This window comes from Oryx dammah, unplaced genomic scaffold (assembly GCF_014754425.2).
Source record: "Oryx dammah isolate SB20612 unplaced genomic scaffold, SCBI_Odam_1.1 HiC_scaffold_22, whole genome shotgun sequence".
Classification (NCBI taxonomy): Eukaryota; Metazoa; Chordata; class Mammalia; order Artiodactyla; family Bovidae; genus Oryx; species Oryx dammah.
In genome coordinates this window covers 40,802,984-40,819,213 of record NW_024070206.1, presented here as the reverse complement: position 1 = coordinate 40,819,213, position 16,230 = coordinate 40,802,984, and the positions used below count along the sequence as shown (strand labels likewise).

Below are 16,230 nucleotides of genomic sequence, written 5' to 3'. Positions count from 1 at the left end.
CAGGGAAGTCCAAGAATACTGGAGTGGGTTGCCATTGGCTTCTCCAGGAGATCTTCCCGACCCAGGGACTGAACCCAGGTCTCCCGCATTGTAGGCAGACGCTTTACCATCTGAGCCACCAGGGAAGTCCACACTCACTAAGTTGTGTCCAACTCCTTGCAATCCCATGGACTATTGTCCAACAGGTTGCTCTGTCCATGGAATTCTCCAGGCAAGAATACTGGAGTGGGTTGCCACTTCCTCCTCCGGGGATTTTCCTGACCCAGGGATCAAACTTGCATCTCCTGCACTGGCAGGTGGATTCTTGACCACTGAGCTGCCTGGGAAGTCTATCTTATGGCATATGTTGTGTCATTTCCAATATCACCTTTTTTGCTTGGTATATCTTTCTTACATTCATGTACTATCAGTTTTCCTGTATTTCTATATTTAACATCTTTTTGCAAGTAGCATCTAATTGGATTTTGCTCCATTTTTTTTAAATAAGTTTCACAACTAAAGAGTTTTAATTGGAATATTTAGTCCATTTTCATGTACTATCATTACTGATAGATCTGACTTAAATCTATGTTCTGTTTGCTTTCTATTTGTCCTTTATGTTTAATGTCCCTTCTTCTCTCAATTATTTCAATTTTTAACTTCTTCTAGGTTAATCTTGTATTTTTAAATATCTCCTTATCTACTAGGTTAACTTTATATTCTTTTTTACTGTTATTTTAAGGGTATGTAAACAATATCCTTGACTTATAATTGACTAACACCTTCCCATTCTGCAGAAAATAAGAGTTTTAAAACACTTTAATTAGATTTATCCCCCTCATTCTTTTGTGCTGTTCCTTGTTGTATATTTTGTTTTTACATGTACTTTAATCCCATGAGACATCTGCACAGTCAGGAGTTCATTTAGATTCACTCATGTATTTACCTTATCCACTGATTTTCATTCCTTCTACATATCCACGCCTCTATCTGGGGTCATGCTTCTTTCTGAAGAACTCCTTTTACTATTTTTAGAGTGTGTCTGCTGACAATAAATTCAGTCTCTACTTGTCTAGAAATGATTTTTTTTCACCTTTGTGAAATCTAGCGGGAAATCTTTGTGAAATCTGGGAGGGAAATCTCGATAGAAACATTTCAACAGTTTCAGGACAGATTTGTTTTCTGGAGCCCATCATTACAGTTAAGGACTCAGTTGTCAGTCTTCCTGTTCTTTCTTTGAAAGTAATTATGTCTTTTTTCTTGGACTGCTTTCAGATTTCATTTCTGGCTTTGGTTTTCAGAAATATTACTGACAAATTTCTTTTTTCTTTATATTCTCTTGCTTGGGGTTTACAGTACTACTTTAGTTTGTGGCTTGGTATATTTCATTGTTTTCAGAAAATTCTGTTAGGATCTCCTGGAATTTTACTTCTTCCATTATTTTTCTGGGAGTTCAATTACATATGTGTTAGGCCTTTTCATTATGTATCATTTAGCTTTGGTGGATATTTCCTTTGTTTTTCATCTTTTTTTCTCTCCCTGTTTTAGGCAGGATATTTCTACTCACTTATCTGCTCTTATAGATCACTAATTCTCCCTACAGCTGCGTCTATGCCACTGTTTAAACCCACCAGTGGAGAACCCCATGGACAGTAGAGCCTCATGGGCTACACCGAGTCAGGCATGACTGAAGCAGCTTAGCACACAGGCATGCTTAATATCACTGCCTATTTCAGTTCTCGGATTTCTGATTTTTTATATGTAAGTAGATTCCAATTCTCTGATGAAACTCTCCATCTTGTCATTTTATTTCTTGAATCTATTAATCACTGACATTAATGTCTATCAGATAATTACAGTACATGTATCACCTGTGGGTCTGTTTTGAGTGTCTTTTTCTTCTCTTGATCCTGCCTGTTTATATGCCTGGTACTTCTTTAGCTAAATGATGAATGTTTTACATAAATATATTTAAAACTGCAAAGGAGCTAGATGTTGTTACATGATTTTCTTCCCTTTGTGGCAGGCAACTAGATCAGGAACAGATTATCTTAATCCAATCAGCGGCTCAGCTGATTCAAGGCTTGGTTTCAATCTTTGTAAACTTGGTCTATTCTGGTCAGCTAATTTGAGGTTGGGTTTCAGTCTTTATAACTGTTGGCCTATTTTTAGTAAGCCATTTCTCCTAGGATACAGTCCTTCAGGGTTCCTGAGTGAAGCAACAGGGTATTTATAACCATGAGGTATTTCCAGGATCTCTCCACCTTTGTAATAAGCCCTTAACTTGTCATTTTTATCTCCTCAGCATCATGAGACTATCTGTAGTTCTATTCCGCCTTTCAGCTTCTCAGCCGGTGCTGGTTAAGAATCATTTTTTTTGTTTGTTTTTTTGGCTAGAGGACCTCAGAGACTAGACAGTAACATGAGGAATTAAACTTGAAATGCAAATGATCTTTACAGATTTCATCTTCAGTCACTTCCTAAAATACATACCAGAAACCTAGAACCAGGATGGAAAACTCATTTTTAAAAAAATTAATTCTATAAATTTGAAGAAAAGAAAAGTAAAAAGAAAATAAATGACTGAAAAAGAGTTAGAGGAAGCAGTGGCAATCACTTCAGGGAATACAAAGATCCATGAAAGCAGGATCCTAGCCAGTGAGTATCCCTCCTCTCCCAAGGGAAAACGAATTCAAAATTATTGAGACAAGAGGAGAAGGGGGTGCCAGAGGATGAGATAGTTGGATGGCATCACCGACTCGACGAACATGAGTTTGAGCAAACTCTGGGAGATGGTGAAGGACAGGAAAGCCTGTCGTGCTGCAATCCACGGGGTTGCAAAGAGCTGGACATGACTTAGTAACTGAACAACAACAAATCATAATCTAAAGAGAAAGAAAATTGGGGAAAGGTAGAGACCCATCACTGGGAGGGCGAGCAGCAGGATGATTACTTCTGGCCAGGCTCAGCAAAGCAGGCTTCATGGAGGCCACAGCAACTGTCAGGGCAGCCCCTGCAATCTAGGAAGGTTTGGAGCAAAGGGAGTAGCTAGTTACTGGTACAGAGTGTGGCTCACTCAGAGAATAGCTCAGGAGGCAGGTACAGCTGCCTAAAGGCAAGTTTTTCCTGCCTCCCCAAACCTACCTTCACAAATGTATACAGTCTGGAAAACACACTAGGACACAAAGGCCCAGAATCAACTTCTCTATTTACTGCCAGGGACCTCCACTTATGGATATTCAAAGAGAGAGTGAGTGAGTGAGTGAGTGAGTGAGTGAGTGAGTGAGTGAGTGACAGTCACTCAGTTGTATCTGACTCTTTGCGACCCCATGGACTGTAGCTTGCCAGGCTCCTTTGTCCATAGAATTCTCCAGGCGAGAATACTGGAGTGGGTTGACATTTCCTTCTCTGGATATTTAAAGAGGGAGCCTGAAAAGGCAAGAAACAGCTGGTAGATCAATGTGTCAGGGAACAGCAGAGCAGGACAAAGACGGGCTGAATTCAGGTTGTGGACAGCCAGGAATATCAAATTAAGCACGTCAGATTACTTTGGCCGTTGGCCACAGGATCCAAAATAAGACTCTTCTAACCAAACCAGCTTTCTTCTCTCAACTCAGCTCAACACACTCTTCTCTGGGCACCAGTCACCCAGGCCACAAAAGACGGGGAGTTGGCAGCAGTAAGCGAAGCAGACGGCAAGGAAAATTTAGAACAGAGTCCTGCAGTGGGGCACACCAGCAAATTCTTCCACTTAACATGAGCAAAGAAGACACTTTAAAAGACTGCAGTGGATGGGATCTTCTGCAAGGAAAGACTGCAGATAATGGGAAACTTCAGCTAGCATGTTTTATTACTCATAGAACGTAACCCTTGCTGGCTTGCGGGGAGGTCACAGCCCAGGCATATCAGAATGCCTCTACCCACCCATTCTAGCACCCCCAGTGCCTGCATTCTAAGTTGCTTCAGTCGTGGCCAACTCTTTACGACCCCGTGGACCATAGCCCACCCGGCTCCTCTGTCCATGGGATTCTCCAGGCAAGAATACTGAAGTGGGTTGCCATGCCCTCCTCCAGGGGATCTTCCTGACTCAGGGATCAAACCCACGTCTCTTATGTCTCCTGCGTTGGCAGGTGGGTTCTTTATGGTGCCACCTGGGAAGCCCTAGGAAGTACTCCCAGAGTTTCAGGCAAAGTGAAGCTCTTGATCCCACCAACAGTGGACCTGCCTCCTGGTTCCACCACTTAAGCAGCTCCAATCCCTCCTGCCCACCCCCAGCCCCGGGTACTCTTGGCAGAGTATTCTGGAAGTGCTGAAACTACTACTCCCCAAATGCTTTCACCCCTCAGTGATCACATATGTCACACAAGATCCTAAATGCTTTTCTAGACACTCAAATACATTGGTTGCCTTTCTCAGTTTGCCTGAAGGCCTTGGATTTTGAGCCCAACAAGATCCTAAATGCTTTTCTAGACACTCAAATACATTGGTTGCCTTTCTCAGCTTGCCTGAAGGCCTTGGATCTTGAGCCCAAATCAGCTGATCATGAGGACCCACTATGGATGGACAAGATCCTGGTTACCAAGGCCAGAACTGGGGCCTGGCAACCCAGACCCTTCATCAGCTGGCTTCTACTCATCTCATACTCCTCACTCTCCATCCCTCTAACCTACTCTCCCCTTTCCCATGTACCTAACACCACCTCTGTGCTCCAGAATTGGCTAAATCCTATTTCCTTCTTGAAGCCAGCCCCTGGGTCCCATAGGAAAGGGACCCAGTCAGGGAATCCCAACCCCGTGATGCTACAAGACAGATAAGCATCCTCAGGACACCTCCCTGTCTCTGAGTGGGCCAAGCGCTGTGCTAAATGCCTTCCGGGGCAATTTCATTTTCGGCTTGAAGCCCACTCCCCCAAGGAAGGTGCATGTATTCCCATTTCGTAGATATACAAACTGAAGCGCAGATATACAAATTGTATATCTGTGGGATACAAGGCCTGTGCTTTAAATCATTATGCTGAACTGAACAGAGATCCAAAGGTGTGCTCAGAAGGGGTACCTATGTGGCCTGGAGGGTGCGGGGTGGGGGCAGGTGGCAGCACCCAGCAGTCACATCTGACACTTTACAGGCAGCGATAAGTGTCCGTGGAATGAATGAATGAGTTCGTACCAGAGCCATCAGTGTAAAGAGAAGGGGATGACCTTACCAGGAGGAGCAGGCTAGGACAGGGCAGGGTGAAGGCAAAGCAAGGGCAGGCCAGCGTGAAACAGTGAGGAATGTGAGGGACTAAGGCGGCTGGTCTGCTAAAGCATAAAACATGAGACGGAAAATGCAAAGGGACGAGACTGGACAGAGGACGGGCCCCTGCAGGCCACTGGAGATGGAGACAGCCTCCTGAAGGTGCCCTGGCCTCCAGGAGACGGGTTGGTGATGAGCAGAAGGGGCTGGCCGGCTGGACCCTGCAGTCTCAACTTGACGTGCCCGACACCAAACCTTCCAGCTCCCCTGTGAACCTGCCTGTACTTTCATCTCTGCAGGCTCCAGGACCACCCCGCTCCTCCGCTGTCTGCTGCAGTCTCGCTCCCCGTATCCATCCCCCACCTCGTTGCAAAGAGGGCCAACCTGGGATTCAGCAGTGAAGAAAACAGACAGGATTCACCGCCCTCCTGGAGATTCCATAAGGAGGTCCCTCCCCCTGTCATCCTCCCAAGAGGAAGCAGGGGGTCCCTTTGACCATTCTCCTGGCAGGACTGGAAGGTGGGCAGGTTCAGGCCACCCACTGCTCTTCCATTTTCACCATCCATCCCTCCTCTTACCTGACCTTGGGCCCCGACACCTGCTGTCTGCCTTCTACCCTAATTGCTGCCACCCTCTTGGAAGGCTCTGCCCCTCCCCTCCACCTCAGTGATCCAGCCTCACAGCAAGAAAGAGGAGGAGGAGTCACGTGCACACTGGCTGTGTTACCAACCACACACACACACTCAGTTCCTGGGCACCGGGCAGTCCCCCAAAGGGGTGCTGGCTTCTCCTCACCTTCTCATGAACCCCTGCGCCTGACCCAGGGACTGGCCATAGCTCTCTGATTTAAAGTGTGTGTGTGTGTGTGTGTGTGTGTGTGTGTGTGTGTGCATAACTAGTCATGTCCAATTCTTTGCAACCTCATGGACTGTGTGCAGCCCGCTAGGCTCCTCTGTCCATGGAATTTCCCAGGCAAGAATACTGGAGTAGGTTGTCATTTCCTTCTCCAGGGTGATTTAAAGTGAGGGGAAGACAATAATTTTATACATTCTGGAAATACACACATAGCAATGAGGATCAGCAATATTTAAAATTAATAACCACTGAGGACCTACTGTGCAGCACAGGGAACTCTGCTCAGTATTAGGAAACACAGTAAAAGAGGAAAGAATCTGAAAAAGAATAGATACTTGTATATGCTTATATACTTGTATACAAGATGCTTGTACACTTGTAACTGAACCATGTCGCAGTACACCTGAAACTAACACAATATTTTTTTTTTGTTTTCTCACTAAGCTTTTTAAAATCAATCTCAAATTCTGTGACAGACCTTCGGTCAAGTTGTTTCCATTTAAAAGTACTGATTTTAGAAACAAATAACTTAAAACTGCCACACATAAAACGTTCCACAAAACATACTCCTTTCCTTCTGAAGGTTTTACAATGCACTGTTATCATTAACCAGGCTTTTACTATTAAACTTAAATGGCCAATTGAGTCAAACAGTTCTGAGACCATTCTGCCACCACCAACTAAGACTGGAGTGGCAGGTATTGGGGATAATATTAAAAATATGGAACACTTCACGAATTCGTGAGTTATCCTTGCACAGGGGCCAGGCTAATCTTCTCTGTATCATTCCAGTTTTAGTATATGTGCTACCAAAATCAGCATCACAACACTGTTAATCAGCTATGTGCTGTGCTTCATTGTTGAGTCGTGTCCGACTCTTTGTGACCAAGGGACTGTAGCCCGACAGGCTCCCCTGTCCATGGGATTCTCCAGGCAAGAATACTGGAGTGGGTTGCCATTTCCTTCTCCAGGGCATCTTCCCAACCCAGAGATTGAACCTGGGTCTCTTATGTCTCCTGCACTGGCAGGTATGTTCTTTCTCACCAGTGACACCTCGGAAGTGGAAACTGATCAGAAACTATTAAGATGCTAATGACACCTAAGGTCCTTCGACAATGACGGATCATTATGACCAAAATACTCTGTGGAATGTGCACAAACAGCTCTGCAAGGCCTCAGAGCAGAGCCTCTCCCCATCAGGTGGATCTTTAGCCCCCAGGACCCAGGCAGTAGAATGAGAGCAATCCCATTGCTGCCTGGAACTTCACTGCTACCCACAGCTTCAACGTGGTGGAGCCCAATCCCCTCCACCTGCTCGAGAAGGCAGAAGAGAGCAGGGTCCTGGATGTGAAGGGGGGCAAAACCTCTCCTCACCCCGCACCGATCCCCCTGCTTTGGCAAACTCTAATCACCAAACACTGCCCAGAATGATGAATTTAAACTATTTAGACTTTGCAGAATGGCATGCATTGACTTAATGGCCTGTTCTGCTTCAAGGACCGGTCAAGAACTCTGGTGAAATGAAAGCAACGGCTATCCAAGGAAGGGTAGGGGGAGAAGAGAGGCTCACAGACCCCAGAGCTCCAGACACAAAGAACCTCCCTCCCTTCCCGCTCCTCAGCCTGGGATTAGCTCTTACTCCTAGTCTCATCAGCTGCCATTGGTCGGCCTGGCAAGTCACAGCCTCAGAGGCGGCTCACCAGGGAGGGGGCCAGGACACATACCCAGCCAGGACACCAAGATCCTGCTTCCCAAAGTCAGGCTGATGACAGATGAGATGGAGGCTTTGCCTGGCTGAGCACCAATCCAGTTCCCTGGGACAGTGCAGGGGAGTGGGAAGGGTGTCTCTCTGCAGGTAGGCGTGAGGCAGGAACTCATGGGGTGCACATGTGAGCACCCACAAAGCCCTGGGGCCCAAAAAGCACTGGGCTTTTATATCTGGGCCCCCCAACCCAAAGACTGTGCATGAATTCTAATGCTACAAGCAAAGCTCAGAATCTCGGGATGTGCCCAAGGCCCCCAGATCCACCTTAACTCCCACATCCCCTCTGCAGAAGCCCCCCACTTTCACCTGTAAGGGAACCTGGTGAAAGTTTCTATACACAGTATGAACAAGGGAACCACGAGACTCGGAATTAGGAAGATGCATTAGAGCAGAAAGACTTGGGTCACCAGAGGCCGAATCTGGAATACAGAGCTCTTGAGTGGCCAAGGAAATGGACAGAGAGCAGGAAAAGTCCCAAGGTTGGCGAAGAAAGAGGGGGGCTGATTTCTCAGGGGGGCAGCTACGATGCTGATGATGTCCTCAACGTCTCAGCACAACCAAAAGGATCTAATGAAACTCTCCTGAATCAAAGCCAAATCACCATTTCTTGCACAAGCAAAGTCCCCAAATTATACCCAGGAGGCGATGGGTATAAGTTCACCCTGACTTGGCTGTCTGGAGCTCTGAATGCACCTTTCATAGCAGCAAAGTGGTACCTACAGTTAGGACACGCAGCCAGCCTGTTGCCATCATGGCCTTTGCATTCTTGACAGCATGGCCCATGCTTTATTCTTCTTTGACTTCCAAACACACTGCAGAGAACCTGACAAAGAGCAAGAACTCACATCTGTGCGAGCTGAGTAAAACACTGCTGCACAGGTCAGGCACGAATTTCACACTGAACTTCCTTTTCCTAAAGGATGCACATGGCGACGTCTTCGGGTCCTAAAGGCACCTGAAGAGCCACATAGAACTCCTCCCTTTAGGTCCTTGACCTAATTTACGCACTCTAGTGCCCTCAGGAAGGTAGGTATTCCCAGGCAACACCACAGACTGGAAAGGGAGCTGAAAGGGGGGCTCTGGGTATTTCAGGCAGGCTCCCAGGCTGGGAGTTTCATCCAGCCAAGCACAAATGGGGTGAGCAGAAAGCTCAGAAGAAGGACATCTTGAGATCTTAGTGACCTGGACATGGAGCTTTCCCTTGGTAAAGAGGTCAAAGTCGTTCAAAAAACTGGATCTTTCATACTATCGCCTCTGAACTTAAATATGCCACCTCTCCCATGGTTCCCGGCCACCTCCCTTACTTCAGGCCTGGTCTCAGACTTTCAGGGGAAGAGAAGCACACCCTCAGTTTCCTACCCTGCCCCCACTTCTGCTTACTTCATCTCTACACTCCGTGATCAAAGTGCAGTTTTCATATGCTAGCATTCTCCAAGGCTGCTCTTCATTTATTTATGGTATTTTGCCAACTGCGGAATTTCGGGTGGTTTGTGCTCCATGGGGTCATCGCCCCTTTGCAGAGTTGCAGGATGAGAGTGTGGTGTGAGTGCAAGGTGACGTCAGCCCTCAGGGGGACCAGGATGGGGGGGGGACACCCCGATCCAGCCACGGTAGGGCCTTGAAGCCTTAAAAATAAAGAATAACTGTAAGCAACTTTTAAATGAATGGTCCTTTCTGTGGGCAGTGTTTTCAAAAGTAATTATAGTCTGAAGTCCAAAGACTCAAATAACAAATTCTTCTGACCAAGGGTAATTTGCCCAAGAAGTAAAAACCTCCTGACAGTCCTGCTAAGAAAAGAGCCAGGTAAACCTCTGCCAAAAAGTCATCCCAATTCTAGGGATTTATCCTAGCAAAATGAAAATTTATGGTCCCATAAAATCTCCACCCAAATCAGTAGAGCAGAAACGGCGGTATGACATAAAGAAGCAAAGAGATCAGCCTCCAGATCAAATGCATAGAGCGGCTTTATTTGTAACCACAAAAAATTAGAAACAACACAGACGCCCCTGAACAAGTGAAAGGATAAACAAACCGGTGCATGCGTGCTCAGCTGCTCCAATCGTGTCCGACTCTCTGCAACCCCATGGACTGTAGCCCACCAGGCTCCCCTGTCCAAGGGATTCTCCAGGCAAGAATACTGGAGTGGATTGCCATGCCCTCCACCAGGGAATCTTCCCAACCCAGGGACGGAACCTGCACTTCCTGCGTCTCCCTCATTGCAGACGGATTCTTTATCACTGAGCCAAAACTGGTTCATCCATAAAATGGAATCTCACTCGGCATGAAAAATAAATGAGCCACCAATGCACCTTAGATGGATCACAGGGGTATTGTGCAGAGTGAGATAAGCCAGTCTCTAAAGGTTACACACAAACGATTTTATTTCTATGGATGGCTTTCTGGGAAACAATAAAGCTATAAGGAGAGAACGGATCCCTGTTTACCAGGGAGAGGGGTAAGGGGGAGTCTGACTACAAAGGGAAGGCCTAGGAAATCCTCCACATTGCTGGAATTGCTCTGTATCCTGCTGTAGTTACAGAATCTATGCTTGTTCTGGTGCATAACCTCCAAAAATGTACTGAATCACAATACTGTACACTTGAAACGACTAAAATACCCTAAGTCAATTATACTTCAATTAAAAAGCCAATAGGTATATTAAAATTCACGGGACTGAACATCAAAAATAAAAATGAATTTCACTGTATATAGATTTCTTTTTCAAAAGTTCACAAATTCTTTGACACTTCTCCCAGAAAACAATGGTATCTAGTTCCCTGGCCCTTGAATGTGGGCCAGGCTTGGCAACTTGATTCTAAGGAGCACAGTGCAAGGAGATGGATGGTTAGGAAAAGTGATACAACATCACCTGATCCTGGTCCTCGCTCTTTAGAGCCCTGAATGGCCACATAAGAAGTCTAGCTATCTGGAAGCTGCCATGCTAAAGGTATCTGGTAGAGACACCAAAGAGATATAGAGAGATCCCAGTTACTTGCATCTTCCTGGTCCAGACACCAAACTTTAAACTGAAGAGCCTCTGAGATGGTCCTGGGCCCCACCATCACCTCGCTGCAGCCTCATGAGAGACTCTGAGCCGAAAGTGCTCAGAGTTGTCCCGAAATTCCTGGTCCAAGGAAATCGTGAGCAATAATAAAAATGTTGTTGTAAGTAACTTAAGAGTGTTTCTGTGCTTTGGAGTGATGTGTTCACAGCCAAGGACAACTGCCATGTGACAGATATTTCCTCATATACCATCATGTCTATTCTTCATCCATTTCATGCTCTACTGAGCACTTGCTATAGCCAAGAACTATCCATGGAATGGGGAGAGAAGTGCCAGAATCACCAGACTGTGACAGCTAAGAGATGAGAGTCAGGGTTGGGGGGCGGTTCTGGGTTTGGGCAGCTGGTCGACAGTCATGTTCCTCACTGAGGCAGAATGGGTCTGGGGGAAGATATCACAATCCCATGTGGACACAGTGTGCATTCAACGTCCCCAGGACACCCAAGGGGCAGCTGGGGAGCTGGACTCAAGATAGCATGGGGCCCCAGATGCCAACGAGGGGGCTGTCAGAAAGCCCTCAGAAGCTGCCCAGGAAAGCAGGTAAGCTGCAAGAAGGCCTGGTCCTGGGACAGCGCTGAGGGCAGGAGGGAGCAGAAAGCTTGAAGAGCTCAGGCAAGGTGGATCGCTCACCATCACACTTGGGACAGTGAGTGTTCCTCAGAGGAGATCCTCAGGAACAGCAAGTGCTGCTTAGAGATTAAGTGAGATAAAGGCTGGAGGGTGTCTGGGCATGAGTGACAAGGTGGCACAAGTGGTAAAAGAATCGCCTGCCAGTGTAGGAGCTGCAAGTGACCTGGATTCAATCTCTGGGTCAGGAAGATCCCTTGGAGAAGGAAATGACAACCCAGGCCAGGAGAATCCCATGGACAGAAGAGCCAGGCAGGCTACAGTCCTTGGGGTGGCAGAGAGTCAGAGCATATACACGCCATGGCAAGGGCACTGTGGCTGGGCTGGTGGGGAGGGAGCCAGACAGAGGGGCTCAGACAAGCTCGAAAGACACTTGGGTCGGAGGAGGGGTGAAGGTAGAAGTCAGGAAGGGAGGTGGAAGGATGGATGAAGGAGGTGTTAGTCCCTTACAAGTAAAGCAGGGATCCCAGAGGGAAGCAGAGGTTGAAGGTCCAGCGGAAAGGGGCCTGGCCCGGCCAGGAGAGGGGACACAGCTGCCCTGGCGGGAAGGAGGGGGCACGTGGAGAGGGGCAGACAGGCTAGTCGGGGCAGGAGCTGAGGATGAAGGTTCTGCTTTGTCTCTGCAGCAGCAGGGAGGCGGGGGAGACGAGGGAGGGGAGAACGGGCGGGCGCTGTCCAGGGAAACAGAAGCACAGCCTGCCCAGACCCACGGAGCAGTAGGGCTGGAGACCACGAAAGCCAAGTGGCAGTCCCCAGGGACACGCAACAGCATGATGCATTTTTGGTTTTGTTTACAACAGCCCCACAAGGGAGATGCTACGTTCCAAAGTGTGAGGAGAGGGACCGGGCTGGAACTGGGGCCCAGCCACTTCACCCACTCTTGTTTCACTCACTCTGGTGCCTGCATTGGGCCCAACAGAGCCTGACACTGAGCAGACACCCACGAAAGCAAGGAAGGTGGGAGAAAGGGTCATACCTGAAGCCTCCCTGGCGAGCTCCTCAGCCCACCAGGAATCATTGGTGACATGGTCATGGGCTTTGGGAGACCCTGCCCCACGGCCCAGGCCAGGTCCCCACCGTGGCAGGTCCCGAGCTCTTCGTCCTCCCAGGCATTCGTCACAAGGTGGCTTTGCGGTCACTGCCTGACCATCCTGCTCTGTCTTCCTTTCCCTGTTTCTCCCTCCCCTCGATTTTTCTCTGGAATCATTTCCTTCCCAAATTTCTGGCTTTTTCTCTCCTGCTCCCTTTCTTTCCCTTCATGTTTCCACTACATGGAATGGAAGTAACTTCTCAGTCGTGTGCTCACAGCTGGCAGGCCCTTCTCACTCACCCAGAGCCATCCGTACCTGATCTCCACACGCCTCCCATCTGCTTCTCACCCGCATGGACGGCTTTTCCTGTTTCCTTTCACCTGCTCACCCCACCACTCTCTCCAGCAGTCTGTGCGGTCCACATGGAGTTTTCCCACTTCTGACGTTGCTCCAGGCCAGGCTGCCTACATTACACTTAGACGTCAGTCACATGCTGCCTTCAGAGGCCGTTTCACTTTTCTGACTTATTTCTCCAACCAAGCACCACAATAAAGGAGATGATTATCATGTGCTGGATCAGTGGCATCGATAGAAATAAAGCTTCCCACTCAGCCCCGCCTGCTCCCCAGCCCCCCCCAAAAAATAAAATAAATAATCACCAAGTGGTTACCTGCGAGGTCTGTGAACTCAGCAGAAATATCCCCCTAGTTGTGTTCACTCCGTAGTGAGCCTGAAGTCAGAAGACATGTATGTGAGCTCTAGCCATCTTTGTGTGTCGGTCCTGAAAGTAACGTGACTTTAGTTTTCTCAACTTGGAGACGGCGCCTACATAGCCCACCTCCCCCTCCTGCAGGGCTGTGTGAGGACCAGCCAGGCGAGCCTGCGTCCCAGAGCCTTGTGAACTGCACAGACACGCCGTGGTTCTGCTCCTGGCGTATTCAGGGATGAATCACCGTCCACAAAAATGCACCCAATTCTGGGAACAAAAAACCACTCATATCCGTGACTATTGTTCTGGACAGGGTGCCCAGCTGCTCTCTTTTCCCTGCCCCCAGACACCCGGCCCTGCTAAATCTGAATGGGAGACCCCAAGAAGACTAGATGGGCCTCGTCACCTCCAGGCACGGGGCACTCAGACACCAGCCACTGAGAAACTCCCTGGTCATGCAGAAGCCAGAGGTGCTGGTGATTTACGGAAGCTGCGATCTGAAGCCAGCCAGGCTCTCCTGTGGCTGAAGCTATGATCTGATCCTGAGAAGGGGTAATAGATCCCTCTTAGGTGAGTGCCATTGCCTGAAATAAAACCTCCCCATAGCCACCGCGGTTGGCAAAGGGCTGAATCTCCCCCAGGGGCGAGAAGGGTGGCTGGACTCTGCGGGCACCCCTCCAGTCTCCCAGATCCACCCTCTGCTCGGAATCCCCACCACTCACTGTGGCCACCTCTGTGCGCCGGGGCGGGGGGGGGGGGGGCGGAGCGGCGCGCAAGTCTCCTCGCCCTCCGCACGCCCAGCCTGGGCAGCAGCAGCGTACCAGGAAGGCTCAGGGACAGACGGGGAAATGGGCATGAGTCAGTGCTCCCCCACCTGGCCCTGCAGGCCTCGAGCCTGGCCGCAACGGAGCAGGCCTCACGACCCCCACCCACGAGGGCCCTGGAGCACGCACCCACCCCTGCCAATGCAACAAGAAACGATGCTGACCGACAGTGAGCCTTCTCTGGCCAATCCCAGGCTTCGTGCCTCAGGGTATGGCCTGGACTTGGTGTGGAAGAGGCCAGAAAATAAGGTTCTGAGGCTCGGAAGAGCTGGTTATATACCTCCCTCAGCCAGTTTGTGAGGGAAATTATGACATGCAAATCACGTTTGGAGATTAGGAACCTGACAAAGATGTGCGGATACTGGCTCTTGAAGGCCCTCCGGTTGCAGTCATCGTGTATATAAATACAGCCTGCATTTGTCTCACTTAACCTTCTTTGGTTCTTTTATTGGGGCTTATTGTGTATCAGGCACTGTTCGAGGAACTCTGAGCTGAGCGGGAAGTTGACATGCACCTTCTGCTACTGAAGGTTTATAGCTGGTGGGGAGATGGTGAGAAGGGATGAAGAACCAGAGCGTCACAGGTGGGAGGGGTCGAGGGGCCTGCACGGGACGGGGAGGGGGCCAGGAAAGGCAGCAGAGATGACCCGCAGGCACGGTCTCCCTCCAGGCTGGAGGGTGGGGGGGCAGACTGGGGAGAGCTACGGGCTTGAACCACCAGGGCAGCCTCTCTGTGAAACTGCAAGCATTCCAGCACAGCGAGGGATGGGGAGTGATGGGGAAGGAAGGACGGTCAGGACCAACTGGGAGTGGCAGACAGGAGGCCAGGTCCCAGAGAGGCCTGGGTGTCCTGTGACCAGCTGCGACTTTACCCTGATAATAATGGGGAACCACCAGCAAGAAGGCGGCGGTGGCGGCAGAGAAAGCAGGTTGGGGGGTAGATCAGAGCACTTATACACAGAGTCCAGATGGCAGCCCGGATAAATCAGGAATAGAAAAAGCAAGGGATGGGATAGGCACAGAGGAGCTGAGGCTGATGAGCAGTTCTCATGGTGTTTCCAAAGAGGGAGACCCAGAAGGGATGTAGCGAGCAGGTCTGGGAGAAGGAAGCTACTCGTTCCATCTTAAACATTTCTTACCTACATTTCCATATGTACAATTTTATAACTCGTGTTGGCTGTCAGGAAGTGAATGTGTCTCTGCAATATGTTGAGGCCCTACTCCTCAATGTGATGCTATCATGGCCTTTGGGCAGTAATTAGGTTTAAATAAGGTCATGAGGGTAGGACCCCCCCTGATGGGATTAGTGCCCTTACCAGAAAAGCAAGGCTTCCCAGGTGGCGCTAGTAGTAAAGAACCCACTTGCCAATATAGGAGACAGAAGAGACACAGGTTCAATCCCTGGGTGGGGAAGATCCCCTGGAAGAGGGCATGACAACCCACTCCAGTATTCTTGCCTAAGGAATCCCATAGACAAAGGAGCCTGGCAGGCTACAGTCCAAAGAGTCAGTCTGGTCTCAAAGAATCAGACACAACTAAAGCAACTTAACACACATACACAGGACAAATAAACACTGAAGAAAACAGAGACTTTTCCCTCACAGAGCAATGCTGACATGGGCCGTGGTACATACGTTAAAGATGATACACTACGCAGATATAATGCTATATTTTAATTCTGGTAGAAAATGTTAAGAATAGCTCCCTTTGGGTGATAAGAAAGGTGATTCCTATTTCTTCAATGTGCTTTTCTATAGTCTCAAAATACATACACAGGCTCATTCTGTGATGGGAACAGACGCTTTGTTTGTTTCATAAGGACAGACTCTGCTCTGTGGCCTTCCCCTCCTTGAATCTAGCTTTGTTAGCTGTAACCTCTCCCCAGCAATGTCTCCCTAATTCCACACAAACAGCAAAATGGAATTGCAAGTGTGAAGATGCCTTAGGGTGCCAGACATACACGTATCAAGATACACATATTGATTTGAGTAATAAAAACAATCCAGACGACTCGCTTTAACACAACAAGAAAGCAGCTTTTTACTTCTGTCATCACTGGGAAAAGTATCCACACTTTCCATAACTCCTTCCAGCACTATCTGCAGGTCACCGGTCACTCTACTTACCAAACCCTGAGGTCAT

The 16,230-nt window shown here is 48.6% G+C and overlaps 1 protein-coding gene and 1 non-coding gene across 3 annotated transcripts in view; both read right to left on the bottom strand.

The window, feature by feature from the left end:
- The window catches only part of FHOD3 (formin homology 2 domain containing 3), a 527,184-nt gene that overhangs the window by 502,799 nt on the left and 8,155 nt on the right, over positions 1-16,230 (bottom strand). The window lies entirely within an intron of this gene.
- On the bottom strand, positions 6,785-6,891 carry LOC120881232. The gene has a single exon (XR_005725261.1). It is a non-coding gene; the product is annotated as a U6 spliceosomal RNA (small nuclear RNA).